Raw genomic sequence first — 18,448 nt, 5'->3', positions numbered from 1 at the left:
CATAATTTTGACTGAGTGATTAATGACTTAATAGTTATTTAGTCACATGAGTTTACAGAATGAGCCGTGTTGCAGGCAACATAGCTAATTTAAGGTTGTACATGTGTTGTAGGGAAGCCTACAGTCATCTCTTTTTTCCTTTGTAAAAAATCCAGAATATAATTTCAATTGACAGCCGTGTTACACGCCACTCAAATGAAAGTCTTCTTTTGTAACTCTTAGATTGTATCCTACTTTTGTCTTTTTTATTTAACTTCCTTCTGCATCTGAACTGATCGGTGTTTTTGAATTTCTGCAGTTCTTGTTTTCAACCAGTCATGTTTTGGTTCCCTGCAGGTCAAAATGCAGTGCCTTGTCGAGGTAAAATCTTTCTTTAATTATTAATGAATATTCAAATCAGGTTTTGTTTTGTGTGTGCGGCCGTGGTGAAAGAATGCAATGTTTTTGTGTGGTTTTTGTTTGGAAAAAAAGGTTTAGGTTCAAATTCGCGTAAGGGTTGAAATCATATCTACTTTGGTTAGAACTGAAAAAATATATATTATTGGCATTTGAAGGAATTAAACCATGTTTAAGTCAAATTCAACTTTACATATGTAATTTGATTAAAGTTTTATGCAAAGTTTTCATGTGTGAATTCACTGTTGGATGCTAAAAGGTTTACAAATTCTGACACATTTTATGGAGTGGAAAAAATAATAACGAAAGTGAATGGACTCCAACCCTGATTCAGTCGCTGTCCAAAGTGCTTTTAAGGGACTCTTCAGCTTATCCAGCAACTTAACAATCAATCATTTTTTTACAAAATGTATTTTTGTGGCTACATACTGGGTAAAAGAAAAAAAGCATATTTGTACTTGTGAATTATTAATGGGCCCCAATATGTTCTTTTGTATCAAATGTTCTTTTACAAAAATAAAAAAATAACAATTTTGATTCGACCCATGTGCTCAACATCTTGTTTTTCTGTTATAGAACTTTGAATCTAACTCCAAACACAGCACCCCGGTTAAATAGTTGTACGTATTAACTATTTATTTTTGTGGGAGGTAATAGATTATAATTAAATACAATAAGAGTCGAACCTCCTGGTGGACACCGGTGGTCAGGGAAGCCGTCCGAATGAAGAAGGAGGCCTTCAGGGATTTGTTATCCCGGGGGACTCCCGAGGCAGTTGCAAGGTACCGACAGGCCCGAAGGGCAGCAGCCTCATCCGTGGCCGAGGCAAAGCAGCGGGTGTGGGAGAAGTTCGGAGAAGACATGGAGAAGGACTTTCGGGCGGCACCAAAGTTGTTCTGGAAAACTGTCCGACACCTCAGGAGGGGGAAGCAGGGAACCATCCAAGCTGTGTACAGTAAGGATGGGACGTTGTTGACCTCAACTGATGGAGTGTTAGGGCGTTGGAAGGAACACTTTGAGGAACTCCTGAACCCGACAACTCCGCCCTCTATGTTAGAGGCAGAGCTGGAGTATGACGGGGGATCAACACCAATCTCCCGGGGGGAGGTCACTGAGGTCGTCAAACAACTCCACAGTGGCAAAGCCCCGGGGGTGGATGAGATCCGCCCGGAAATGCTGAAGGCTCTGGGTGTTGAGGGACTGTCATGGTTGACACGTCTCATCAACGTTGCGTGGAAGTCGGAAACAGTGCCGAAGGAGTGGCAGACCGGGGTGGTGGTCCCCCTTTTTAAAAAGGGGGATCAGAGGGTGTGTGCCAATTACAGAGGCATCACACTACTCAGCCTCCCCGGGAAAGTTTACTCTAAGGTACTCGAAAGGAGGGTCAGGCCGATTGTCGAACCTCAGATTGAGGAGGAACAATGCGGATTCCGTCCTGGTCGTGGAACGACGGATCAGCTTTTTACTCTCGCAAGGATCCTGGAGGGGGCCTGGGAATACGCTTATCCGGTCTACATGTGTTTTGTAGACTTGGAGAAGGCGTATGACCGAGTTCCCAGGGAGTTACTGTGGGAGGTGCTGCGGGAGTATGGGGTGAGGGGGTCTCTACTCAGGGCCATCCAATCTCTGTACTCCCAAAGCGAGAGCTGTGTCCGGGTCCTCGGCAGTAAGTCGGACCCTTTTCCGGTGAGGGTTGGCCTCCGCCAGGGCTGCGCTTTGTCACCAATCCTGTTTGTAATATACATGGATCGGATTTCGAGGCGTAGTCATGGGGGAGGGGGTCTGCAATTCGGTGGACTAAGGATTGCACCACTGCTTTTTGCAGATGATGTGGTTCTAATGGCTTCATCGGTCTGCGACCTTCAGCACTCACTGGATCGGTTCGCAACCGAGTGTGAAGCGGCTGGGATGAGGATCAGCACCTCCAAATCTGAGGCCATGGTTCTCAGCAGGAAACCGATGGACTGTCCACTTCAAGTAGGGAATGAGTCCTTACCCCAAGTGAAGGAGTTCAAGTATCTCGGGGTCTTGTTCTCGAGTGAGGGAACAATGGAGCGTGAGATGGGCCGGAGAATCGGAGCAGCGGGGAGCGGTACTGCAGTCGCTTTACCGCACCGTTGTGACGAAAAGGGAGCTGAGCCAGAAGGCAAAGCTCTCTGTCTACCGGGCCATTTTCGTTCCTACCCTCACCTATGGTCATGAAGGATGGGTCATGACCGAAAGAACGAGATCGCGGATACAAGCGGCCGAGATGGGTTTTCTCCGCAGGGTGGCTGGTGTCTCCCTTAGGGATAAGGTGAGAAGTTCGGTCATCAGGGAGGGACTCGGAGTTGAGCCGCTCCTCCTTCGCGTCGAAAGGAGCCAGTTGAGGTGGTTCGGGCACCTAGTTAGGATGCCACCTGGGCGCCTCCCTAGGGAGGTGTTCCAGGCACGTCCAGCTGGTAAGAGACCAAGGGGTAGACCTAGGACCAGGTGGAGGGATTATATCTCTTCGCTGGCCTGGGAGCGCCTTGGGATCCCCCAGTCAGAGCTGGTTGATGTCGCCAGGGAAAAGAAAGTTTGGGGCTCTCTGCTGGAACTGCTACCCCCGCGACCCGACCACGGATAAGCGGAAGAAGATGGATGGATGGAGGGACAATAAGAGTAATAAACAAATAAGAGTAGTCAAAAAATACTAATGTAAACATTGAGGTAAAGTTGCAGACATTCTACTTTGTCCAATATCTATATAGACATAACTAACATTGTCTTACAGTTATGATTCTTAGATAAATAAAGTGTTGAGATTTTCACTTGCAGGTATAACCAGAGGAACAACATTTAACTAATTTAACTAATCACCTATTGCGCAAAATCCACTTTTTCAGGTCTTTAAAAAATAAACATGTGTCCCCTCGGTGTTAAGAGATTCTCTCTTTTTGTCCCGATCCATTTATATAAAAACCTGTCTGAAAATGAGCTGATCAGATATTGGCCACTTTGTGATGTCACAATGTTTAATGGATTGGTTGAGTTAATTTTCACCATATACAAACAAATGCAATCTCAGCTCTGTAGGTAGAGGGAGGCATTCACAAAGAGAGGAAATGAAACAAGGAGATAAAGCCTTCAGGCAGGAGTGTACTTTAGGGCAGATGATGAATATGGTTTTGGCTTTTAAATCACAATCAATTGAAGTCATTCTTAAATTTCAGTTGAGTTTTGGTTGGCGGAGGCGCTTCTCCAGTAGAGCGTTGTATTATGTCACCTAGAAGTCCTTAAAACGTCTCGCTTTATTAATATTAAGTATATATTTGTTTATTCGGTATGATCAACAACATTTTAAAAGATAAGTTGCAGTTTAAGAGTGATATTGATTTTCTCATCTTACTTTGAAAGAAAGCCAATGTGTGTATTTTCCCGATATACCAAGCTATTACTTTAAATAGAATTGAAAACATTTCACATTTACTCTATATTTTTCCATATCAGATCTGTTAGTGGGAAACCAACTCACATTTACTCACATGCTTTGAATGATTCATTTGTGGCAGAAATGTATCTAAAAGGAAATGTTACCCACCTAAGAAATGCAGTTTCTATTCCACTATGTGTATTTCATCATTTCTGGACCTCTCAAGAAAAAGACCGGATACAGGAGCGTATGATTTTAGGCATTTACATGCAAGGAAGGCATCATATAATGATATATAATACAATCCAAAATATCAAAATCCAAATACAGTCACAAATATTACAGGAGACCTTATCTCCTTCACGTTCTGACTGTGTGTCTGTTCTTTGGACAGTTGGGGCATTATGGTCTGGGGTCACCATGTTCTTTGAAATCCAGCAGTGGTGTACATGCTCAGAGTGAAGCACGTTAACCCAATTAGTTTTATATTCTTACATTTTTTTGTTTGTCGATAAGCAGTTACAGCTGGTCTTTTTTGTTCACTTCCTAGTGTGTGCAAATGTAATGGAAATCGTTCACATGGTGAACATGGTACACTTTAGGTTTGGTCCTCTGTATTGCATAATTGGAGAAGCGATTGTGTTAGTTGGAAATTCTTGTGCAAGATAAATCCCAACTAAGGTATAAAGGAAAGTAGAGGTTTCATCAGCACATAGCTCTCAGTTGCTACATAGTAACAGATAAAGGTGTGTACAGGGTGTGTGTACAGGGTGTGTGTGCAGGGTGTTCACTGTCATGCCTCAGTTCCAGTGAATTGATTTGATGAGAACGTTGAATCATTGTTTGCAGCTTCCATGGAAGATATTGAATGTGTTTTAAATGTGTTTAGTTTTTCAGGGTTTTTACCATGTTATTTGTTTTCCCTATATTTCAAGATCTCGTTATGTGTAGGTAACAAGTATCTTGAGTGTCAGGGGAGGTTTTACCATAAGCTCCTGGGGGCTTTCCAACTTTCCTGCACAATCTTTGTTGGGTTTGTTACTTTTATATACTTTTATTTGTATCACTTCCTTTTTTTGCTAATAGAGTAAACATCACAAACTGTATATGGTGGGCTGCAGGATATATGTGAAAACGTAAATCCCATGGGGAAGGTTTAATCCCATGGCGAAGGGTTAATCATCTTCAACACCTCACTGGAGACAGCATGCCTCAAAACCTCAACAATCATCCCGGTTCCCAAGAAACAAGGATCACAGGATTAAATGACTACAGACCCGTCGCCCTGACCTCTGTGGTTATGAAGTCCTTTGAGTGCCTTGTCCTGTCCCACCTAAAATCCATCACAGACCCCCTCCTGGACCACTTGCAGTTCGCCTACAGAGCCAACAGGTCTGTGGACGACGCTGCCAACATGGCCCTTCACTTCCTCCTCCAGCACCTGGACACAGCAGGAACCTACGCCAGGATCCTGTTTGTGGACTTCAGCTCCGCCTTCAACACCATCATCCGGCTCTGCTGCAGGACAAGCTCTCCCAGCTGCACGTGCCCGACTCCACCTGCAGGTGTATCACAGACTTCCTGTCTGACAGGAAGCAGCACGTGAGGCTGGGGTAACACGTCTCTGACCCCCGGACCATCGGCACCGGTTCCCCTCAAGGCTGCGTTCTTTCCCCTCTGCTCTTCTCCCTGTACACCAGGGGTGCCCAACCTTTATTGAACCGAGAGCTACTTTTAAAGTTGCCAGTCTGCCGAGATCTACCAGTCCAAATAGAGAGGCGTAGCCATTACTGACAGCCTACTACCAGGTGAATACACACTTCTACTTGTATAAAACTGACCTTTGTACGATTAATACTTCATAAAATAATGCAGATCCTTTATCTTACCTATTTCTAATCTACACACATACAAGTATTTAAATGAAGTTACACAATTGTTGTTGATACAGAGTTGGAGTTTATTCACACGTCACATACTACAGTGGGTAATGTTTTCAAGAAACATTGAACAGTGCTGCCACATATGACACAGGAAAAAAAGAAAAGACTCTGAACCCTTTCTTTGCCATTATAAAAATAGTGTTGCTACAAAAGTATAAATGAGGCTTACTAATAAGACAACTCAGATCTGAAGCTGCACAGGAATCTGCTGCCAAAGTGCAATAAAAAAGACAAAATTAATAGAATCAAACCCTTTTTTTGTTGCATTTTAGTAGAGTATAAAAATAAATGCCTTTAAAAATAGGATGCAAGCAACACTAGTTTCTTAACCTGAATTGATAATAGACTATAATCAATTTAAACAGAACATATCTGATGTTTGCATTCTTATACCATTTTGTACAATAATTATAATGAATAAGTTCAAACAAACTAAAACTCACAGCTGATTAATAACGGTATCTAACTTGAGTTTTTATTATGTCAAAAACTTGTTGAAATGCTAGTTATTTTTACTGTCCCCCAAAAGCGCATCGGCAGCCTCCAGGAATGCTTCTTTCACAACTTCGCCGTCTTTGAAAGACTTCATGTGTTTCGCAAGAACGTGACTGACACGATAAGATGCTCTGGCAGCAGCCTTGCTCTTGTTGTTGGGCCTGGTGAAAATGGACTGCTGTGCATTTAGCTGTGCTCTCAGGCCCCTCCCCTTTTGGGAGTGTAGGGCAGATTTAGGAGAGAATTCCGTCTCGTAGCGTTTGTGCACTGTTTTGAAATGCCGCTCCTAAATCACCCTTCTTCGATAAAGCCACGCTCGCATTGCAGATGAGACAGATGGACTTTGAATTGGAATAGATACAAAAATCATCCTCCCACTCGGAGTGAAAATGATATACTTTTGGCTTTTTTGCTTCTGCCATAATTGCGGTCTTGTGTGTGTGCGGACTGTCACTCCTGTTGACACGGACAACATCAGCGAACTAGTGCACTGCCCACCAGCCTCGCTCCAACACATGGGGTCACGCCGGCCAATCATAAAGCTTTGATGCGTTCAAGTGCATTTTTCTGGCACAGGAAGATTATGTTATAGGACATTAACGATAAAACCGAATATTGTTGTTCTATTTTTAGACACATCTCGCGATCGACTGGGAATCTCCCCGCGATCGACCGGTCGATCGCGATCGACTGGTTGGGCACCCCTGCTGTACACCAACAGCTGCACCTCCAGTCACCAGTCTGTCAAGCTACTGAAGTTCGCAGACGACACCACCCTCATCGGACTCATCTCTGGTGGGGACTAGTCTGCCTACAGGTGGGAGATGGACCATCTGGTGACCTGGTGTAGGGACAACCACCTGGAGCTCAACGCTCTCAAGACAGTGGAGATGGTTGTGGACGTTAGGAAGAACGCAGCCTCACCTGTGGGGGAGACTTCTGTGTAGCAATGCAGTGGGAGTCACCAACTCAGGAAGGAGACACGGGAAGAGCAGGAGCTCTGATGTCAAACACTGATGGTTTATTTGGAGCTTCGGCCGGAGAATTCACAAAACAAGTCCAAGAGCCAGAGGTTCTGACTTCACGGTAGAGTTGCCACGTCAATTCTGAAGAACTCTACCCCAGACCCATGTATTTAGCTAGTTCAGAGAGAATAATCAACATTGTGCATAACAAGATAGAACCATAACACCTCTATCAGCTGACGCCAACAGGCAGGAACAGGGAGACAAAACACTGAGAGCACAACAGCCAAGGTTACAGGTACGTGTGCTGAGTCAGGACAGTATGAACTGATAAACTGGGTCAAAGTTATGCGCCTTGGAAAATATTTCCCCAACATCACCCGCCCCCATCACTCTGTGTGACTCCCCAGTAACTGCTCTGGAGTCTTTCCACTTCCTGGGCACCATCATCGCCCAGGACCTCAAATGGGAGCAGAACATCTGCTCCCTCATCAAAAAAGCACAGCAGAGGATGTTCTTCCTGAAGCAGCTGAAGAAATTCAACCTGCCAAAGACGATGATGGTGAACTTCTACACCTCCATCATCGAGTCCATCCTCACCTCCTCCATCACCATCTGGTACACTGCAGCCACAGCCAAGGATAAGGGCAGGCTGCAGCGTGTCATCTGCTCCACAGAGAAGGTGATCGGCTGCAATCTGCCATCCCTCCACGACCTCCTACCAGAGGAAGATTTCTTCAGAATTGATTTGGCATCTCTACCTGTGTCAACTCGTGGCTCATGACATGTCTTGTAAATTCTCCAGCCGAAGCTCCAAATAAACCGTCAGTGTTTGCCATCAAAGCTCCAGCTCTCCTCTGAGTCCTGTCTCCAATTGCTTCAGGAGTTTCCCCCCAAAATTGGCGTTGTCAGCAGGATACCAATACATCTTCAGAACTGGTAAGTGTAATTTCAAATCCACATTTGGACATTGCCTTACCAGAATCAGTGATTGACCTAAAAAAAAAATTACCTGTGAAACTGGGCGGCTGTTTTTCGTTTTCGGTTAATGAACATCTGAGGCTTTGTAACGCCCAGGGAATCAGTGTCTGGGGACTCTGTCCTGGCTGATTTTCGCTGTGCATGCTGCTCGGGACGTATGTGCCGTACAAGCATGCACAGCTCATGTTCAGAGAAACCTTATAGAAAGGCATCAGTTAAGTGAAACTTCTCTGTGAAAGCAATTTAAAGATTTGTATTGGGCAAATCTCCGAATTTTAGAGGTTTCAGCGGCCAACACAAGCAGTTAGAAAGAAGCAGTCAGAGATATCACCATTATCGCCTCTTTAGGCACAGCTCCAGCTGCTGAACACGGGGGTGTGGGTGCAGACACCTCTCCCGTTTCTGTTTAGCTGGTGAGGTGCTATCTGAGAGGGAGAAACTCACAGCCTGGGCTGCAGCCACACGGAGACGATACAGGTCGTATCCGCTACAGTTCTCTATTATATAGACGGTTCGGCCACATGAGGCCGACAGGGAAACGCAGTAACGATAACGGGTCCCAAGGTGGGTAGATCTGCAGACGCAGCGCTCTGGAGGGCCAAACGGCTCCGTGATTACATTACATGTTAGACGCTTTTATCCAAAGCGACTTACATACTCAATACTGTGGACAATCCCCACAGGAGCAATTTGGGGTGAAGTGTCTTGCCCAGGGACACAACGACATGCTGACTGCAGTGGGGTTTGAACCTGTGACCCCCCTGATCCCAACACCAAGGCTTTATCCACTGCGCCACACGCCTGATTACGACCTATACGATAATTTCCTGATAACGAAAATACTGACGGGCTGTCAGGAGAGGGGGAGGAAAAGAGAGACTCTCGTTATTCATTTGTTTTATAGCTCAATAAATAAATGAGCCCTGGCCCCTGCCTCTCCCCACCTCTGCTGCTAAATCCACCGCGGAGAATAAACAGAAGGGCAACCATGGCAACCATGCATGCTTGTGAAGTCTTCTTCGCTGCTTTTGGTGTATTTTGTGGCGGCACTTACAGGCCCGGCATATGTACTACAGCGGGTAGAGCGGTCTCGTGTGGACGGACACGTTTCTGGTGCCGATTGCGTGTGGACGGTATACTTTTTTTTATATCGAATTCGGTTCGTTTTCGTTACCGTCTCCGTGTGGCTAGGGTCTGGGCCTATAGCTTTTACTCACACCACCGCCATCTCTGTTAAAAAGAGATCGTCTAAAAGCACATTCGCTGTCTGCATCCGTTTCCTACTTGCTGGAGAAGTGGGGCAGCGTGGGTTGCGTGTATTTCCTGATGCGCCACAGTTCACTACTTTCTGGCGGGACTGGTGTTGACAGGGGTGCACACATAAAATGATAGGTTAATTGATCACGGGTGGGCAGTGGCATGCGAGTGTAGAGCAAGCCTGTGTTTCATCGTTGTAATGAACTCGATAGCGAGTGGATAGGCTGGTCCATGGGAACTACAACTAACTGCGTTGTCGAGGGGAGAAAGGGTAGAGGACAAAAGTCTATGCGCTCCTGATCGGGGGGGGAATAGCGCCACTAGGATAGAGTAGTGGTTGTCGCAAGGGGATAAGATAGTTATCGCTCTTGGACGGTCATCAGGCACCAATCTAAACTTGTATAGAAGGATGTTAAGCACGAGTGAAGGTGCATCCACTGGAAGTGTTTCCCTACCCCAGGTAACCCCCCTCTGAAACCACTTAATTCAAACTAAATTGAGCTGGATGAGTTTCGCTGACGCGCTGGTGTTTATTATGAGTTCATGATTGTTTGTCTGATTGTTTGTATCGGGGGTCTATATTGGTTCGTCAAACTGCCGTCTTGTGCATGTTTTGTAACAACTAATAATGAATTAGTCCACAGCCAGCGTTAAATAAACTAAGCTTTGGTTAACTCACCAAAAGTAAACGACTTAAGACAAATAAATAATATAAAGATGTAAAGCAAAATTCTGGTAGTATAAATGTGCTGCAAAATGAAAATGAAATAGCAAAAGAGTGTTTTTTTGTCCTGCAACTGAGTGTGCAGAGAAAAATGTAAACAAGAAGCACACTGTTCAGGGTGTGCGCTGTAGGTGTAAGAAGAAAAAAAGATGATATTGCTTTAAGAATCCGCTTTAAGAATCCATTTTAAAATTCTATTGCTGTTATGTTAAGATACCTTTGTGACCTTTTATAAACCCTATACCCCGTCCTGCACCCTGAGACCCTCAGAGGCATCACTGCTAGTCGTAAAGACCTGCCTGAGGAGATCAGGGTTGCTGCTCTTTTAGGCCAATGTTGTATTATTTGTTTCATTTATTCTTAACCTGTTAAGCCCTGAGCCTGTTTTTCAGGTCTCAGGTTCGAAAATGACATTCCCAGAACAAATGACCATACAGTATCTTCCCTTCTAAAAGGGTTAAATTAATAATCTTTTTTCTCAAAGTAATGATAAACCTGTGAGTTGGATGTAGAAAAGTCAGAATCAATATAGATGTTTTTTATTTTAAAGAAAATTCAGATTGAACATGGTAAAAAACTGTAAATTATAGTGTCCGTCCAAAAAATATGTTGTACTTATAGTGAAAACTAACCTTGGATGATGGGTTAGTAGACTAAAAGCTTTAGGAATCCAAAGTACAACATATAATAAGTACCCTGTATCAAGATTGATGCAAAACAAGTGATATTTTTAGACAGATTTAGCAAAAAAACCCTCTTCTGGGGCCATTTGGGTGGATTTTCCTTATCTCTGGCCCCCCTTCTTCGATTTTGACATGTGACATCTCTTTCTGACTGTTAGATATGGAGATGAGCTGAGGGAGGAGGACCAGACCTGATGGAGGAGGACTTGCACCAGCTGCACCTACAGAACTTAGCCCATGCTGGGCATAGCTGTTACCACCTGCACAGGCCTAGCCTGTCAATTAACAGATTAACATTTAGTGTAACTTATGTATATTATTTCGTTTTTATTTAAAAAAAAATGGTGATGGTTCATGCTTGATAACTTTTAGTTCACATTTCAATAAATTGTATTTGCACTCCTTTTGTCAGTTATTCTTACTGAAAATGTTAAATTGCACATTCACATCTGACTGAAGATTGGCACCATTTATTTATGACGTTGCAAACTCTGCGGTACAAGGCACAAGTATTGTGAAGCTCATAAAGTGAGGCAAATGCATTTGATCAACTGACTTTTTTTTTTTGCCAAACTTTATAGGCCTGACAATAATCACACTGTCACTGAGGTGCAACGTAAAACACAAAACAACACACAAATGAAGTTCCTGTTAGACTACAAAACTAGTCAGTGTGCAGGTATTTGTGTTACAATATAAGTGTCTCTTAGTGAATGTCCTGTACTGCTCTTAAATCTCATCACATCAGCTTCTCCTTTCCCTCTTGATGTTCTTCTGGACCCTCAGAGAAAGAGAACATGGTGAAGCAGTCCTGTCTCTCAGGCGTGTCCTTTCCTAACAGAAATATCAAGAAACATATTATTGCAGAGCAAGTGTGTTATTTAAGAAAGAGGTGTGTTTGTTTGTTCATAAATATAATGATTTTCTTATTTGAATGTGTTTTTTAAATCCAACAGTGTACTACAAAGATAATCAGGTTATGAATAAACCGTTCTAAATTCATCAACATTTAAATAAATGTATTATTAAAATAATATTTAACTGTTTAAACTTAGTGCAACTATAGAAGCTTGCTCTGTCCGGTTGTCTCACTGAAAGACAAAGGGTCGCAGCTCTCACTATGTTCAATAATATTTGCCTTAAATACATTGAAATGTGAAAGTTGAACAAAAAAGTGATGTTGCTTGGTAAAATGTAAATGTAACCTTTTGCTAAGAAAGTACACTCAACATCACTGATGTGTAGGTGATCTAGTATTCAGTCATGTTTAATGGCATGTATATCAGTGTATTAGAGTCATTACTTTATGCGTTCTTTGTAAAGTATGAAAAAGGTGTACCTTGGAATCCGTGCTGAAGTTCTCTGCTGCTAGGACTCCAGATCTGTCTCTCCTCCTCTGGTCCAGCCTGTCTGGATCACCTTATGGACACTTTGAACAAACTAGAGGTGCACCTCTATTATATATATATATATATATATATATATATATATATATAATGTATACATTTTTTACCAATGTTGTTCAGCTACCTGATTATGGAAATAGACATGATTATGGCAAAACTTAACTTAAATAATAATCACTATTATGGGTCCATAAAACATTTATTCAGCACTTTTGAATGCATACAGTACATTTATATATGTCATGTATTATTGCTAAAAAACATTATATCGCAGTCTTAGTGTCGCCAACTCGTTTCTAATATGCAAAGACAACAAATGCGTCTATGATGTATTTTCGATCAGACGAGATCTCTCTCCCCCCGTCTGTGTGCGAGGGGGCGGGGCAGTTTACACACACGCAGCTGCTACATGCAGCGGAGCACACTGCGGAGATGGCGGAGAGAACGCGCTCCGAGGTGTGGTTAAACTTTACCTGTCTCGATGTGGAGAATACTTGTTACCATAAGTGCAATAAGAGTTTAGCATGTAAGCACGAGCAATTTGTCTAAACATTTAGCAAAAGTGCACCGCATGCAGACGGAGGAATGTACCGGGTTCGACCGTCTTTCTAGCAGCTCTGTAGCCCCAGGGGCGGACTGGCCATCTGTAGAATCTGGAAAACCACAGAACGGCCGTTGACGGCCGGCCCTTTAATTTTTTTTGTTTAACGTCATAATTTAAGTTGCGCTTCCGGCCGACAGAGGGCGACAGCGGCCGCTAATGCAGTTGTGTGTTTCTTATCTGTCAAAAAATCACACACGAAGAAGAAAAAAGACCGGCCACACAGACGCCGCGGCAGACAGGGAGAATGACAAAAAATGGATACAAATAAAAGAAAAAGAAAAGAAAAAGGTGGGGCCGAGAAGGCAAGAGAAAAAAAGGTGAAGTCACTCGCAGGTAATGCTAATAAATGTCGAAAATTGACAGACCTTTTTGGCAGCAGCGCCGCTGCTACAACTACAAGCACTATCATCACCAGCAGCAGCTTAGAACAAGTGCATGATTAAGAGAATGATGAGGGCGCGATTTCATATATACAGCCAGCCTCCTGCGTTCATGAGGGACAGAGAGTTGAGCTGGTGGAAGAACCAGCTCAACTGGCATATGCAAGTGCAGGGCAAGAGCAAGAGGTGGTAAGTACTATAGAGAAGACAAGTATATTCAACCTAGTGTTTCCAGTTAGTGTGTGGTGTGTTGCTCATGCAAGCAATACAATAAATACAACTGAGAGTAGGTGTAATAGACTATATTAAAAAAAAGTATAGATTAAACAAAAGTGTATTACTTGTCAAGATTTAAGTATTAATTCAAGTAGTAGCCTATAGTATTATAAAAATAATTAACATTATTTTTATCATTAATTTATAATTGTCTATAGGTTGAGGATGGAACAAGGACTGAGGATGACAGCCACTCACACGGCAGCTCAAGCCTGAGGTATTTCCAACGCCCAAATTCCGACAATCACAGTCTCAATAGTTTTTTTTCCTATCACCCTCAGACCAAAACAAAATATTTGACAGTACAAAGACTGTTTAAACGCATGAACGGCACAGATAGAAAATGGCTCACATACTGTGAAGAGAACCACACATTGTATTGTGGAGTATGTTTAGCATTTGCCAAGCCATCTGAAAACAATCCCTTTGTAAGTGGCATGCAGGACTGGAACCATATCAGTCAGAGAGTAGAGGAACACGAAAGGACCATCATGCATAGAATGTGTGCGGAGGCCTACTTTTTGAGGGCATCCAAATCAGACATAGCCAGCCTACTACATGGATCACAAGTAGTGGCCCACAGAGATCAAGTGAAGAAGAAACGGCAGGTGTTGGAACGTGTGGTAGATGTAGTAAAGTTCATAGGAAAGAGAGGACTTGGCTACAGAGGGAAGGAATATGAGGCAGCATACACTCTAGATCAGTGCTTCTCAAAGTGTGGTCCGCGGACCACTGGTGGTCCGTGAGCGCCCCCTAGTGGTCCGTGAGTATATTGGTAAAATTTCACATTTGAAATAAATACATTTATTTAAGTTTTTCGCACTCTCGCGGGAATATCTCCGCAATGGAACGAGCTTAAGTTTCACTTTCGATTGCATGATATAGCCCAGATAAGCACCTTCATCACACATGTTGCCACTTGTTTGTACAATTTTCAGGCGATTTGTAAAAAACGATGTGTTTTTGGATATTTGTGGAGTTAGGTGGTCCGCGAGTGTTTTTTTATTGGTTAAGTGGTCCTTGGTATGAAAAAGTTTGAGAAACACTGCTCTAGATGATGACAACATTGACCATGGGAATTTTCTAGAGCTCATCATTCTTCTTGGAAAATATGATGTGTGTCTGAAAGAACATATCACTGAGTGCACAGAAAAAAGTAAGAAGATGCACCAGTCACACTCACAGGCTAAAGGTCGGGGTTCTGCTGTAACATTCCTATCCAAAACAACTGTAAACAACGTAATTTCCACAGTGCAGAGGCTAATTCAGGAGACCATTGCAAAAGAGGTTGCTGAAAGCGGTATGTTTTCTGTACAAATAGATACAACCCAGGACATTACGTCCCATGAGCAGTGTTCTGTGATTCTGAGATACGTCACAGACACTGTCCAGGAAAGGCTTCTTGCAGTGGTCAAATGTGAAGCATCCACTGGCCAATATTTTGTCCAGATGCTGACAGATGTAATGGATCGTTTTGATTTGGATATCAGCAACTGCATCAGTAATGCTACAGATGGTGCATCCAACATGCAGGGTCAATATCGAGGCTTCTCCGCACTCCTGTCATCCAAAGTCCCAAACCATGTACATGTTTGGTGCTATGCACATGTGCTAAACCTCGTTCTGTCTGATACAACTGAAGTGTTCATAGCTAGTGGGTCCCTTTTCTCCCTCATGAATGACATTGCTGTGTTCATTCGCGAGTCATACAAAAGAATGAATGTGTGGGAGCATAAAAGCCAGGACACTCGACACAGACGCCTCTCCCCAATTGGAGAGACACGGTGGTGGGCTAAATATGTAGCCTTGAAGAAGATCTTTGGCTCATTTGGAAAGCCAGACCAGTCTCTGTACATTGATGTCTTCATGACACCAAGTGAATTTCAAAGTCAGGCCAATTTGAAAACTGCAGTGCGTGTCAGAGCAAGAGGATTCCTAGAGGCGCTCCTGAGGTACGAGACAGTGTTGACTGCCCAGCTTTTCCTTCGGATTTTTGAAGTGACAACACCTCTTTCAAAATACTTGCAGACATGTGGACTAGATATCCTCTCTGCTCACAGGATGGTTCAGGACACTCAACATGCACTGATGAACATGACAAGAGATTTCATGACAGTGAAGACAGCTGCTGATACTTTTGTTGAGTGGGCAAATGCAAAACTGGAGGCAGAAGAGGACTGTGAGCTTGAGTTGGAAACAACACTTCCACTGAAGAGGAACAGGAAAAGGAAGATGATGGCTGGCGAAATGGCAAGTGATGAGAGATTGACAGATGCAAACAGGGCTTATGAAGTAGAGGTCCATAACCAGGTCCTGGATACTGTCACAGACAGTATCAAACGACGCTTCATGACCCACGGCACTCTGTATGCTGACTTGGCTGTCCTTGATCCAAGAAACTTTCCCCAAGTGTGTTCAGCAGAAGCTCTGCCTGACTCTACATTTCAAGATCTAAGCAAATGCTTGCTTAGGTTTGACAGCAGGGCAACTGCTGCAAATTTGCAGTCTGAGTTGAAGTGTCTGGCAGCCCAGTGGCCACGGCTTAAAATGTCTGCACTTGAAGAGTACAGAGTACGAATTTGCTCTGGTTGTGAGGAAGAAGAGACAGAGGTTTTAAACAAACAGTGCAACTCTTGTAAAGAATGCTCAATATGTTGCTACCAACTTCTGAAACGCTACAACCTCTTCACAGATGCCTATCAGCTCCTTGGTTTAGGATACAAGTTTCTTCTCACTCTGCCTGTGACACAGGTAGCTTGTGAGAGAAGTTTCTCTGTACTCAAGCACATCAAAAGCCGAATAAGAAGCACACAGTCACAAGAACACCTGGAAGCATTCATGCTTATGTCAACAGAAAAAGACATCCTCATGTCCCTCGACAATGACTTGGTCATCGACAGAGTTGCAGAAAAAAGCAACTTACTAAAGAAACTGCTGATTCCCCAACATTAGGTTTACAAACCGCCTCAGACAATCTTGTTTATTTCTTTTAGGTGAGAATTATCTCTTAAACTGCAGCCTAATAAACAGCTGATTTGTGTGTGTGTACTGTTATATGATGTCCCATGTGTTAAGACATCTGAGGAGTGTCCTCCCTATTCTCTTTAGGGGAGAATTATCCGTTGAACCGCATAATAAACAGCTGATTTATAATAACTAATAGTACTGTATTATTTTATCTGATCTCTGATCTCCACCACCACCCCCCCCCCCCCCGTTGACATGACATGTGGCCGGACTGGGTCATATTCCAGGGCTGAATTTTAGTCCCAGTCTGCCCCTGTGTAGCCCCATCCACGAGTAACGTTTCCACGTCAGGTGTTATGTATGCTAGCAGCAACACACGGAGTTAACTACATTATATAAACATGGGTTAATGATTAGAGGAAACTGAGTTATTTAGTTTGTTAAAATTTCAGCTATTCTGTTTACAGTCTGTCATCAGATTATTTAATACGATTTGTTAAAGGCTCAGGGCAATCTCGATGACAAAGGTCAATGTTCCCCCCCCTGTGAGCCAGCCGCGAGCATGGTCGCCGCGTCTTTATTACGTCATCACAACAACACGTTAGGTTACCAACTTAAGCCTGTTCTGACATTCGGTGATATTTTTTCGGTGCTAAAACCCTTTCGGCCGAAAGCCGAAAGGGCCTTTTTAACCATTTTCGGCGGATAATTTTCGGTGGCCGAATATTCGGTGCATCCCTGGAACAAACAGATGTAAAGTTACATGCATGGCTTACAGACTTCTTTACATGCAAACTACTTTTTATCTTCTTTTAAAAACAGGTCATAATCTTATTGTTATACTTAAGAAATTGCTGGATATCACAGTCCTTATACTGTATCAGTTTGATTGAGTATTATTGTGTAGGTCCTTTTTATTTTACTGTTACTTTGGATGAGGTTTTCATGAGTCAGTCAAATTAATTTGTTTTCATATGCCATATCACACACGTAAGGGTAAGACACAAACCTATTGAACAAATGCAATGCAATGGATAAGCTTAATTTCCACTGAAGTCACAGATAACGTCATATTTAATATTTAAACAAATCATTTCCTTGTCACTAAAGCATTGACTACGCTATTCATCGTCCTTAAATGCAGGCATTAAGTTACATGTTCCGTTCTACAGCCACGATAAGGCTGTTTCTCAAGTGTGAGGATAATACAATTAAAAGAGGCATTGGTAATAATATTAAAAACAACAATGTTTGGGTCGGATAGGCGGTTAGCTGCAATAAATAACTCGAGTTCAACAAACCATATTACAATATCTAAGGGAGCGTTATTTCTGGACCATCTTGAAATGTGACGTTCATATTTTAAAGATACACACATTTCATTGTGAGGTTGATTTAATATACACTAAGCCTCTCTTCAACAATACGTTGACGTTAGCTAGTCTATTTTATGCTATAGTAGAGCATAGCGAATATAAATGAACCTTAACAATGCATACAGTAACCTAACTAGCAAACTAACTATCCAACGTACAAGGATGACCTTATTTTAGCAACCTCGCACAGAAGCCTTTTGGTATACAGTAGCATCCCACTTAATGTTTTATACTTCTCTATTACGTTTAACTTGGATGCTACGCATAGCATCGTTAGCACAGATGGAGCTACTGATTGCTCAAATGCTAACCCAACTCTAAACATTCATTAACGTTAGCTTAATAAAAACACCAGTAACATAACATAAAGTACGCAGGGTTGACTTACCGAAGAAACTGCATTCATGGACGGTCTGTTTCAACCGCAGATAAATCCTATATTTGCATGACGAATAGTCCACCAGGAACCAACACAACAAACACGGCCGAGTTCAAGTAGTGTTCTCCTCATGAGCTGAGCCGCTGTAGCATCACGGAGCTAACGGAGCTAGCAGAGAGGAGCTAGGAGCAGCAATCCCGTTGTCATGAAGGGGGAATCTAA

Source organism: Gymnodraco acuticeps, unplaced genomic scaffold (assembly GCF_902827175.1).
Source record: "Gymnodraco acuticeps unplaced genomic scaffold, fGymAcu1.1, whole genome shotgun sequence".
In the NCBI taxonomy this organism is placed as follows: Eukaryota; Metazoa; Chordata; class Actinopteri; order Perciformes; family Bathydraconidae; genus Gymnodraco; species Gymnodraco acuticeps.
The sequence above is the reverse complement of the archived record's forward strand: the minus strand, read 5'-3'. Positions refer to the sequence as shown.